This window comes from Falco cherrug, chromosome 12 (assembly GCF_023634085.1).
Source record: "Falco cherrug isolate bFalChe1 chromosome 12, bFalChe1.pri, whole genome shotgun sequence".
Classification (NCBI taxonomy): domain Eukaryota; kingdom Metazoa; phylum Chordata; class Aves; order Falconiformes; family Falconidae; genus Falco; species Falco cherrug.
In genome coordinates, this window is record NC_073708.1 from 13,737,479 (window position 1) to 13,750,037 (window position 12,559).

General features: G+C 41.0%; 1 long non-coding RNA gene across 1 annotated transcript in view; it reads right to left on the reverse strand.

The window, feature by feature from the left end:
• The window catches only part of LOC114014455 (uncharacterized), a 331,094-nt gene that overhangs the window by 289,675 nt on the left and 28,860 nt on the right, over window positions 1-12,559 (reverse strand). The window contains exon 2 of the long non-coding RNA XR_008734743.1: window positions 7,918-8,059. This is a non-coding gene — a long non-coding RNA (uncharacterized LOC114014455). The remainder of the gene's footprint in view (window positions 1-7,917; window positions 8,060-12,559) is intronic.

Genomic DNA, 12,559 nt, shown 5'->3' on the forward strand with positions numbered 1-12,559 from the left:
TCTGAAATACTTTAAACTCATACCCTGAACAAAATAAGATCAGGAGGAAGAAAAAAAATTGGTAGGCTGGTACACAGTAAATAAACTTCTAAAGCAGGTTTAAGGTGAACAATCCTTTGAAGCAATGAGAGCTGTCAACAGCAACATTGATTTAGGAATATATGAAATAGAAACATGAGGAACTTAATCATGAACTTTAGCTTATACACAAGAACTGGCAGTCACTAACCCCAGTTACAAGGGCAGCCATTCTTCCTGTCACATGAAAGTAATTAACCACTCAGCAGCAAAAGCACCTGGTAAGGATGCTATAAATGAGGACTAACTTATACACAGAAAGCAACTCTGACTAGAACAGTAGCACTTCAAGATTTAATAATACTTCAATAGGAATTGTAACAGTGCTCTGCTGAAATGACAGGATGTGCACTGCATAGAAAAAAGCACTATATAATCTGATGGCTTTATGAACATAATGAAAACAGCTCATAACAGTACAGAAGGGTTTACAGTGGCTGCAATCCATTTAGCCTCTGCCCAGCAAAAGGTCAATGTAATTAAGAGTTTAAAGACACACATGATGGACAAGTAGAGACCAGACTTTATATAAAAAAAGCATCTAAATCAAGAAAATAAATACTTTATTCCAGAGATAGTACCATTAATTTGTTCCTGAAAGACAGATCTATTTCCATAACAAAATGTCGTAGCAAAAGTTTGCTATGACCCTTTAACAGATGTTTCAGCCATATTAAAAACCAAGGATGTGAGGCTTTCAGATACAGTTCTGGGACATTAGACCATATTAAGAAGCTTATACACACAAAGCTACATTTGAACAGACAGCATAACCCATTCAAGAAGCTACTCTAAAAAGTCAACTCTCCACCCGTTCAAGCCCCTTTTCTAGGTTGCCAACTTGAAAATCTCACTTGCATTTTTAACATTGATTACATTGCATAGAATTAGGAAAGCACAAATAAGGTGATCACCATGAAAAAATAAGCAGCATTTAAAGGACACATTTCTAACAAAATGGCTTAGTAATGACTAGAGGCCAAGAAAAGATAACTGTTCAGGTTATAAACTCGCATAGCTAGAACTGCAAGGAAATTTTAGAGGATTCCAAACTGGCAGTGCTCTACACTGCTCAGATTCACAGTATCAATTCCTCTGCTTTTGCTATGTGCAGTAAATTCCTGCTCTGAAGTATCCGACAGACACTCTGCCTTGGACAGTTCTTAAGCAAGGTGCATTTACAGGAGACCTGCATCTGGCCTCCTGCACGTAGCTATCAAGCACAGCATACCACACCACATCAAGTGCAGTAGCACTTGAGGACTGCTGCTGTTTTGAAAATCCCAACATAACCACTGTGTATATCCTGGAAGTATCCAAACTGTTAGGGCCCCAGATATCTAGAAACTCTAAGCAAAGCTATGCCATCTTAAAAATCTACCAAGGTAGAAAAAGCAGTCATATGACAGGAAAACCAGGTGTACAGCAACCTTAAGTTAAAAGAAAATGCATGTACTAGATTGTATTTCCATATTAGCAGTTGCAAAAGGGATGTTTCCTGGAACCTGTTAAACTCAAATCTCGTGGTATTTAAACAATATGGGAGCATACAACTTGCAGCCACACAATGTTCAGCACAGGCACTACCCTGATTTGCACTTCTGGGCATGGCAAGAGTCCACACGCTCAGGGACAGTGGTGTCACCAACCCAGCAAGCCCTTTAAGGTGCAGCACAGAAGGCTCAGAAGTGAAGCTTGCTCTTCTTAGTCCTTCAGGATTGCATGTGTCACCAATCCAGGAAAGCAGTAGCTTGAGTGAGGACAAATCTGAAGCTTCTGATAAGCACACGAGAGAGCAAGTTTCAGCCAAAAAAAACATTGAGACTGCCAAGTGATTACAAGAACTAATATCCAGTAGGAATTTTCTTAAAAAATACTAAAGCTATTGAAAAGGTTAGACTGCCTAAATTTAATCCTTACTTGGTAGAAATCTACATAGCTTCACTGAACTCAACACAAGCACAGTGATTTTTCTCTGGCTGAACATCTAAATGCAACTTGGACACAAGCAGGCAAGTTCTGTAAAATTTCATAGGAATTAGGCACACAGATTCCTGCAGAAATTCATCTACAAACCCCTAGAGATGGATAATGACTAAATCTCTACATAGGATTTTTGATCTATCCTCAGGCAGAAACAGTTTTCTCAAATGCCTTACTGTTATGTTACAAAAGAAAAAAGAAATAGAAGAAAATAGAAAAAAAGAATAAAAACTACAAAGTCAGGCCTGCTTCATAAAAAGGTCTTAGCAACCCCACAAGGCAAGCAGAAATAACTTATATTCCTCAGGGCTAGATTCATAAACTCTGCCTTGCTATCCAACAAGAAAAATGAGAACTCAAAATGCAGCTAGGTGACTAAATACAGCCTTTTCACATAAGTGTGCAGACAGTGTTTAGGTCTATATAATATATAGAAAACAATTAAAAAAATATGATTTTATGATGATCCTATATCCTCCCCTACTTCCAAAATGCTGACTAAAATCACTGTCCACTGAATAACATTTAATAAAATGTTTACACAGCAGTAACAAACTATATGAGAAGTACAGCGTTTTACAGAACAGGTACATTAGATGCCATTTGTACATATAGTTCAGCTTTTCTTGCCTAAATATAGATGTTTAAGTGAAAAATGTGCCCAGCTTCTTGGGCTCATTTGCTTCAGTGTACGAACCCGCTGAAAGACAACATAAATGAACCTTTGTACCTTGAGCGGACAAGTAGCTGTAGTGGGGTAACACTTAAACACATTTTAAACCCCATAACACGCAACACAAGTGTATGGATCAATACCAGCAATATTTAATGTACAGAGCAGTTTGTGTCTGTTGTAGATAGCACTGTATGTACGCAGGATAGATTTCAGCACATTATTCCTTGAGGTGAACATGCATCCACGTTTTCAGGAATAGCTACGTACATTTAAGATTATCAGAATGATGACCCAACAACTGCGGCCAGTGGGAATTCACCATCAGTTTCTGCAGTAAAGAAAGTGCATGCAGGATTTTGATTGCTATTTTTAGACTTGCCCTTTGCTTTTCACCCAAGGCAGTACTGTACCATACTTGGCCAGTGTTGCATTGCTACATACATACATACGATGCTACAGCATAACAATACTTACGGTAGTACAACTCAGCTTTACACCATCATTAATGCAAAAAAGGTTAAGAGTTCTGTTAAACTCCTCACCTTCACACCAGTGGAAAGTAATGGAAACAGAACTGCATCAATGGGTTTTGTTTCTAAACAACTTTCTGAAACAGCATAAACTACATAAATTGTAGTTTAGGGACTGCTTGTGTCAACTACCTGAATAGCTGTTACTAACAGATGCTTTATGACAAAGTTTTCAAGAAGTCTTAGGAAAGCAGAAGAAACAGAATAAAAATTCTCAATGCAGAAATCACAATTCTCATTAAGCAAGGGGTGAATCTTTGTCTAACACTACTTGTCACAGTTTTAAAGACTATTACAACACGAAATCTATTTAAGCTGCTCTAACTTATCATCCTAGTGTTTACCAGCTACTGCTCCCTATTTATTTACAGGGCCCCATTCTACAATACTCAAATCACCAATCCTACCATCTAACTACAAAGCTTTCCTGACTTCAGACAGTGAAAACAGGATTTAGTTGTCTGAATACAGGCATGTAGCATCATTTTGGACAATCAAAGTAATCTCAGGCACATAAAGTTATTTTTGCATAGTATGTTACACTAGCCACTGAGTGCAGCATGCCCTGGAACTTGGGGAAGAGTCTCTGGTAATGTATTTATCACTATTTTTCTGCTTTTTGGTACAAAGCTATAAATAAAAGGACTCTGAACCATACAGAAAGCTGCCATTACCAAATGTGCAATAATCAGTTTTACAATCCACTTCAGATTTCACAGGAAAGATCTACACCATAGGGCAGATTAGATTTGACAATCTGAGACTGATCTAAGCAGCGGAAGAAACTGAACTAAAGTCAAAACTGAAGCACAGGTACAAGAATTTTAAGAATTCTGTAGGTTAAATTCTTAGTAAGAAACATATGGGTCTCCATATCCTGCAACTGTTGATGATTATGAAATATCTGCCAGCTGCCATAATCAAGGAAACCAGCTCAACTAAATAATGCCACAGTAAAAGAATGATTGTCTGCTAAAGCATTTTTAACTTCAGGTAGTATCTGACCAGATTAGCAACAACTGTTTTGGAATCAGCTAACACCAAACAGGTAACAAGTGACTTCATTTAATGCAAAAAAAAGAATTAGTTCAATTTTAAGAAAGAAAAATATTTCACCTTGCAGGAAGAGTGAAGCATTGGAAAACTGGTGTTACAGAGGCGATAGAATCCCTTTACATGGGAGACTATGAGCATTTTAGATGAACAAGTATCAGAGATAGTTTGGACCAGGATTTCTTAATTTACAGCTCACAGGACCCACATGATTTGCAAAGCAATTTAGCCTGCTACCATATCAAGCTACCAAACTGCCATAGGAAAAAACAGCTTTAAACACCACTTTTCCCCCACCAGCCCCAAAACTGCCCTTCTCAGGAGTCACATAATAGTGTAGGTTTCAATGAAAACTAAAAGAAAAGCAATATTCAGTTCTCTTTAAAGATTAGTGTATTCCTAATTTTCATTTGGTACAGTACAGTATGACAGGCACATGCTGGATCACACCACTTGTGAAAACAGGAACACTCCCTGAATTTTACAGAGCTTTCAAGCATGCATGAGTATTGCTAGCACAATGTGAAGTTTGAGATAGGACATAAAATTAAGACACTTTTAGAAATACCATTTCTGTTCCTTACTGTGATGATTTGACCCTGGCTGAATGCCAGGTGCCCACCAAAACCACTCTATCACTCCCCTCCTCAACTGGACAGGAGAGAGATAAATATAACAAGAGGCTCATAGGTTGAGATAAGGACAGGGAGATCACTCAACAATTACAGTCACTGGCAAAACAGACTGGACATGGGGAAATTAGTTTAATTTGTTACCATTCAAATGAGAAAAACGCCTTCCCCCCACCCCTCCCTTCTTCACAGACTCAATTCCCAATTGTTCTACCTCCTCCCCCTAAGCAGTGCAAGGGAACGGGAAATAGAGGTTACAGTCAGTTCATCACACATTATTTGTGCCACCCCTTCCTCCTCAAACTCTTCCACTGCTCCAGCATGGGGTCCTTCCCATGGGAGACAGTTCTCCACTAACTTCTCCAATGCGAGTCCTTCCCACAGGCTGCAGTTCTTCACAAACTGCTCCAACATCGGTATCTTCCATGGGATGCAGTCCTTCAAGAACAGAATGCTCAAGCATGGGTCCCCCATGGGTCTACAAGTCCTACCAGCAAAACCATTTCAGCACAGGCTTCCCACAGGTCACAGGCTTCTTCCGACAACCACCTGCACTGGTGTGGGGTCATCCACAGGCTGCAGGTGGGGATCTGCTCCACTATTAACCTCCACAGGCTGCAGGGACATAGCCTGCCTCACCATGGTCATCACCAAAGGCTGCAGAGTAGTCTCTGCTCCAGCACCTGGAGCACCTCCTCACCCTCCTGCTTCACTGACCTTGGTTACTCTCACATGGTCTCACTCCTTTCTTCTGCTGCAATTGTGTTGCGCAGATTTATATTTTTTTTTATCCTTAATATGCTATCACAGAGGTACTACCACCGTTGCAGATTGGCTCAGCCTTGGCCAGTGGCGAGTCCGTCTTGGAGCCAGCTTACATTGGCTCCATGGCACATGGGGAAAGCTTCTAGCATCTTCTCACAGCAGCCACCCCTGTAGCCCCCTCTGCTACCAAGACATTGCCATACAAGCATGCTACCCTCACCATGAATGCAGAGAAAATTACACCACTTATCCAGCCATAGTTTCAAACGATGACATTGCAAAATACATTTATGGGGTTTTGCCAAACAATAAATCTTTACTACATTTCATCAAAATGATGGATATTCACCTATCAGAACTAGCTAGATTGCATGTAGAACTACCTAGGTAGCATGGGGGGTTTGGGGTGGGGGAGGACAGGACAACACACAATCACACCACTGTGAAAAGCAAAAGTTTCAAATACTGAAGCACTGAAAATTAGTAACCACATTTACAAGTCCAATCCTATACTACTTACCTGACCAATCATACTTAATGAAAAAAACAGCTGAGTCAGGCACTCAGTTCCTGCACAAACAGCAGTCTAAAAGTTACCTGTTATAAGATCTATTCTGTAGTGACCATGGTGTTAAAAGATTTACAGAAGCTGGGACTGGTTGGCAAATGGTACATTAACTAAAAATGCTTTCTTCATTAATATTCATAAAATAATTTGAACAGCTTTATTCTCCATTAAATAACAACCCTCATAATAAAAATCTTTTTTCCCCATCATTCACAGCAAAATGAGACACGGTGTTTCAGTGCTATTCTCAATAGGCAGTCATTGCTACACTGAATAGATGACACACACTTTCACATTTAGAGAAAGGCTATTAGTGGACAAGCTATTGAGAGACCTCTTGACATCAGTAACTAAAAATACAGCCACACTCTGGCTTTCCATTTGCTTCCCGTTTCTTTTTGACCTATTCAATATGTGAGAAAACACCGTAAAACTTTCAGTGAGACTTTCCAAGTTGTTCAAAGATTTATTATCATACAGAATAGAATGCTATTTTATTCAGGTATTTGTATCCTGTTAATTAAAAGGCATGATTTTACAGTGCTAGAAAAGCTTATCCTTGGAGTCACAGAAACAACCTACCTAGCAAACGTGTTTGCAGGTTATGGGAAATGTCAGCAAAAATGCTGAATGAGCATTGAGAACAACAATGGGTGCTGAAAACAGGAAAGTTATTTGTGTTTATTTTTCATGAAATTATTTTAGTGACAAAAATTCCCTGTTGTTGAAAATGAACAGCTAAGAAGTCAGTAGTCACACCATCAGAGCAGCACAAATCCTCTGGCTTATGATATTACTATGGCCTTGAAAACAGCCTACCCACAGCCGAAAGCAGCTACCCACTGATTCTGCAATAGACAAGTGGATAAGCTATTGTTACCGGGTTTTGTCTAAACTAACTTGAGCCAGTAATGTTTCTTTTTTTTTTTTTTAGTTTAGAAAAAGGAAATTCTCTATACAAGGGACTTGTTTCTTCACAACTTTCCACAGAAATCAGGCTCCTACATAAAGGTTCCATAGAAGAGATTTTTAAAGAGGAAAACATTTCACAGGCAGTGTCTCCTTACAAAATGCTTCCTCCTTCTTGTACAAACAATCTAAACAAGCATAATATCCTCTCTGAGAGAAACAGCAGAAACCAGCATGCCCTTCCTCCTTGACAGCACATGCAAGCACCAACACAGTCCTTGAAAGTACTTCAATGACAACCGCATACATCAAAAAGAAACAAAGTGACATCTCTTCTACAAATTGTGTAGTACACATTCTGCATGCTGTGCCCAATTGTAGAAACACATAAAACCAAGGGTCACTTTCTAGCATCACAGCTGACTTCGCTATGATTCAAAGAGCTTACTAAGGTCAAAGGCAGGGGGGTTAGGGGGCCAGGTGTTGGCGGAGTGGTGGTGTAAGAGTCTGCATAAATCTCAGTGTAATTCTTACTGAATTATATGTGGACAATTCCTCAGGCAGACCATGTACCACAGTACAGTCTCTCAAACTGCTCTCAGAGTATACTAAATTCTCTGCTTATAAAATTACCATAGACTATCAGCTATGACGGTTTAGACCCACATTTACCACCATATAGTGCTCTGCATACTACTACAACTAACTTCAGTGTGTATGTACCTCTAGGCTGGCTGCCACTCCATAGCCATGTTGACACAGGTGGGAGAAATCCATTTGCAATTGTTCATACTCACAGTCATCATCTCAACGCTGCAGCACTCGTGTTCAGTTGGAGTCAGGCTGAAACTTGGCCTTCCTTACCCTGTGGGATTAAAAAGAAAAGCCTGTCAGAAAAATATCAAGAGAAGGACACATACCAAGCTACTACTAATGGAGTGGTTGAAAGGGGTCACAAAAAGGAGGTCCTGCAGATCAGGACACATCTGAACCGAAGGACACTTGCAAGACAGCCAAAAACAAATCAAAACAAGACAGACTTCTGGCAACAATGAAGCTACTTGTCAATATTACAGCGCACGGACAGAATCCTCTCACAACTGAGAGGCACAGCACGTAAGTCAATGAGGATACAGACTCCCAAACTGATGCGGGATGGGGAGGAAGTTCTCAACTGCTACTCCAGTTCTGCTACACACAAGAGCCAGAGGCAGCCTGAAGTCTGGGAAACATTGTGTTGAGTGCACTTTGTTGAGACAGGTTCCACTGCACATTGGGGTGGGGGCATTTCATAGCACTGCACCCTACCACATTATGAAGCACAGGCCACAGCACTTCATCCTAGCATTTTAACAAGTGTATTTCATAGCATTTTAACACAATATTTCGGGTTGCACTATACATTAACAGGCAGGAGAGACCTTTGGAAGAACATAATATAGCAGTGATTTGCATTCACATGAGAATTCACAAAAGCAGAGAGGTATCAGCATGGCAGGAACAAGGGGCCAAGAACACTTACCCCCTCCTGTTCAAAGCATTTCTTGCAGAACTATATTTTACCATATTTGCCAAAGACATAAAACAGAAATTTAAGAAATGGAGTTTTATAATGGTGGTAACATTACAAGGCAGAACTGCCCTGCCATTTGCTCTAGACTAGACAGCTATGCTTTTTCTGCACCTCAGGGGAACTAGTCTGGCGAATTACTGCAAATCTATTTATTTTTGTGCTCTTTTTTGACAGTTAAACAAACATTCTTCCAGCTTCCAGGGCACAAAAAAAAAAAAAGATAATAAATCCTTCAGAATAGGTACCTACACTATTATCAACTCTGTTAATGCATACTGAGCCCTTCCCACCCTTGTTCTCCCATTTAACAAGCCCCCTCACATCCCTGCTACCCATCTCAGTGCCAGACTTCCCTGAACAGCCACGCACAAGCATATGCAGGCACACCATATGAAGACACAAGGGGTAAATTTAATTTCAAATACAAATTGATAGAAAAGAGATACTAGAAAACAAAGTCGCCAGTTTCAACACTGGGAAAAGTCCGTAAGAATAGTAGTTTAAATACAAGATTATTTTTTTAATCTATGATGGAAATTCGAAAGCATAACAACCATCTGCTGTTTTCAGTTCTCTTGCAGACCCTGTATTGAATGATGCAATGTTTTGCCTTCCAGAGCTTCAAAAATTGTGCAGGGATCTGCACGGGAAGCTGAGGTGGGGAGGGAAGAAATGAGGCTGAAGATGGCCCCAAAGTCTAAGGGCCAGACAGCTCAGCAAGGGAGAATCCTTAGACCTGCCAAGAAGGCAGTCAAGTGACTCAGCAGGACCCCACCACAGCCACACAGCAATCAGCCTGACTACTCAACAGCTCACTGCAGAGAGCTTTACTGTGAGCCAGGACTCAGTGGAAAATAACAGTAATAAGGAACATGTGAACAAAAAGGCCACTTGGCTTGAGACCATGGTCTAGGCAGAGTGATTCTACTTCTCCAAGAGCAGCATGCTGCAGCACACCAATACTGGAAGTGGCCAGCCCAGCAAGTTTCTAACTCCTGCAAGCCTGAGCCCCTGGCACTGCTCAAAGCATCTCTGGTGTCTTGAGCCATGCGTTGGTACTGCCACAGCTGTCCTAGATTCTCTGCAGAAGACCAAGCTGAAAGCCAGTTATGCAGTAACTTCAAGACCAAAACATAAATGCAACTTTTTTTCCAAGCACCAGGCTATTCCCAAACTGTGTAACTAGAAATGAATGCCTGTACTAATTTCTGACTTCCATCATTTTTAGTGATTTGGCTCAAACATTTGCACTTTTACCCCAAAGCATTCACAAAAGTTGTAGTAATTCCATTCAATAAGACTAAAGAACAGACACTAATAACTTTAGTGCACTTGTGTAGGTACATATACATATATGTACATATCTGTACTTGTGAGAAGGTACCAATATTTCATACAAGTTGCACAAAAATCAGACTTCCCAAAATGGGGCTGAAGTTATCAAATACAAAACAAAACATGGAAATTCATTGAAAAATATTTGCAGATCATTCCGTAATATCATCCTTGACATTTCATTAACCATTCCTGATATTCTGTGGAAACATTGAAAAGGAAAAATACTCAATATCCATTAAAATTCTAGTTAAGACAACACAAACAAGCAAGCTATTTTTTCTGAAATATTTCATAAAGTTTATGAAAAGTGTCCATTAAGAACTCACGAGATTACATCCCTGTTATCTTTGTAACTTCAATAATATTTTGTTACAATATAAATGAAATATTAAAAATTTGAAGTGAAAAGACTAGTCAATGCACAGACAAGCTTTTCACGCAGAAAAAAGTTGCAGAAAATAGCTAACAATACTTGAAAATATAATTTTCATATGTAACAACAATGTTTATGGTTTCATAAGAATATTTGAGAAATATTATTCCAAAATGCTTTCATAAAACATTCCTTATGTTTTCATTAAGAAACTTCATAAAGTATTAAAAAAATACATACCGTAGCCACAACTCCAGAAGTCACTAGAATTGGCTCCTGTGCTCATGGTAAATGCCTTCAGTCACTATAGATTTTTACAAGGCTGTCTCAGCATCTGCTCACAGAGCCTTAGCCTTTCCAGGCCTTAGTCCCCTAATTCTTGTCACAGGCCAAATCCATCCTTCCCCAAGCCCCCAGCACCCATTATTCTGCAGCAGCTTAGTCACACATTTTCTTCCTACGATCCAAATCGGCAGCAAGCAGCTAAGACTAGTGATGGATTAGATGGTCAGAGTCTCCCAGAATAACAAGGCCACAACCAAGATGCATACCCATGGCAGCCAGGGCAACAAAGCCATAAACAAGACGATGCAGGACGCCAGCATCACGAGCTTTCCTTGACAAAGAAACAGGCCTTTGATCAAGGAGGACTTTCCTTTCAGTGCTCAAGAGCTGGAGCTTCCCCAACTATCACAATGCAACAGGGAATAGGTTGCTAAACCCCAAATAGCCTGCAACATTTGCATGAGCAGCGAGGCTCCCTCATGAGACTGACCACGAGTCAGCCACCCATCGCAGCCATGGGCTGAGGCAGGTCTCAGGGTGGTGCCCTTCCCCTGCACCAAACACTTCTGGGCAGCCTCAAGTCATTCACCTCTGGGACAAGTTGTCAGACATCTTGTGCCAAGTGCCTGTAGTGAGGCAGGGGCAGCGAGGGGCTGCAGCCCCTGTGAGGGGAGGCTGGGGCTGCCCCGCACCGGGCACAGCCGGTTCCAGCCGGTTCCGCACCCGCCTCAGAGCGGAGCGCGCCTGCGCCCCTCAGCCAAACCAGTAGCGCCTCTGTCTGAGTGTGCTTAAGAAAGGGCAAAATGCCACAAAGGCGGTGAGATGTGAGGTAAAAAGTGTTAGAAACAGCCCTGTAATCACAAAGGTCAGAAAGGAGAGGAGAGAAGAAGGTGCTCCAGGCACCAGAGCAGGTGTTCCTCTGCAGCCCTCAGAGTACCCCACAGTGGAGCAGGTGGAGACGCCCTGAAGGAATCTGCAGCCCATAAAAAACCCACACAGGAGCAGGGAGAAGTGAGGAGGGAGCAGCAGAGAGGAGCTATTATTTCCAAGCACCAGGATATTCCTGAACTGTGTAACTAAATGTGAACGCCTGTTCTATCAGACTGACTATCCCCCCCATCACTCTCTGCATTTTAATTTCCTGTATTTCTCACCATCTGAATCTACTTTAATTGGCAATAAATTAGTATTTCCCAAAGTGAATCTGGTTTTCCCATGATGGTAATTGGTAAATGATCTGGTCTTTATCTCAGCCTACATACTTTTTCATCCTACTTTCTCACCTTGTCCTGTTGACTAGGAGTGAGTGAGCAGCTGGGTGGGCATTTGGTTGCAGTACAAGGTCAACCCACCAGACATCTGTAGCAAACCATCTTGATGAACTGACATTCCACAAGCACCACCAGTTTGCAGTAGATCTGCAGAGCTAAACAATTGCTGAAAAATCCTCCAGCACTATGTGATACTTGTTTCATGAATCCAGACACAACACCATAATGAGGAGGACAGCTGGATAACACTGTCCTCCCATCCCAAGCTCCTGTTGTTGTGGTGGGATAACTGCCAGGGCTGCTACAAAAATTGTTATGCAGCATTTGCAAAGAGATTGCCTTGCAAAGCCATAGGCATCTCTCAGTGGAATTTCAAGTACACATCTGCAAACCTCTGTATCTGCCTGTATTTACCTCATCCAGTCTTGCATTGCACCATTTCAGTCACACTGAAAGCAGGACCAGCAAGTCAATCAAAAAGATAGAGCTATTCCTCAGGGGATAACAAAGGAGGAATCATACAAA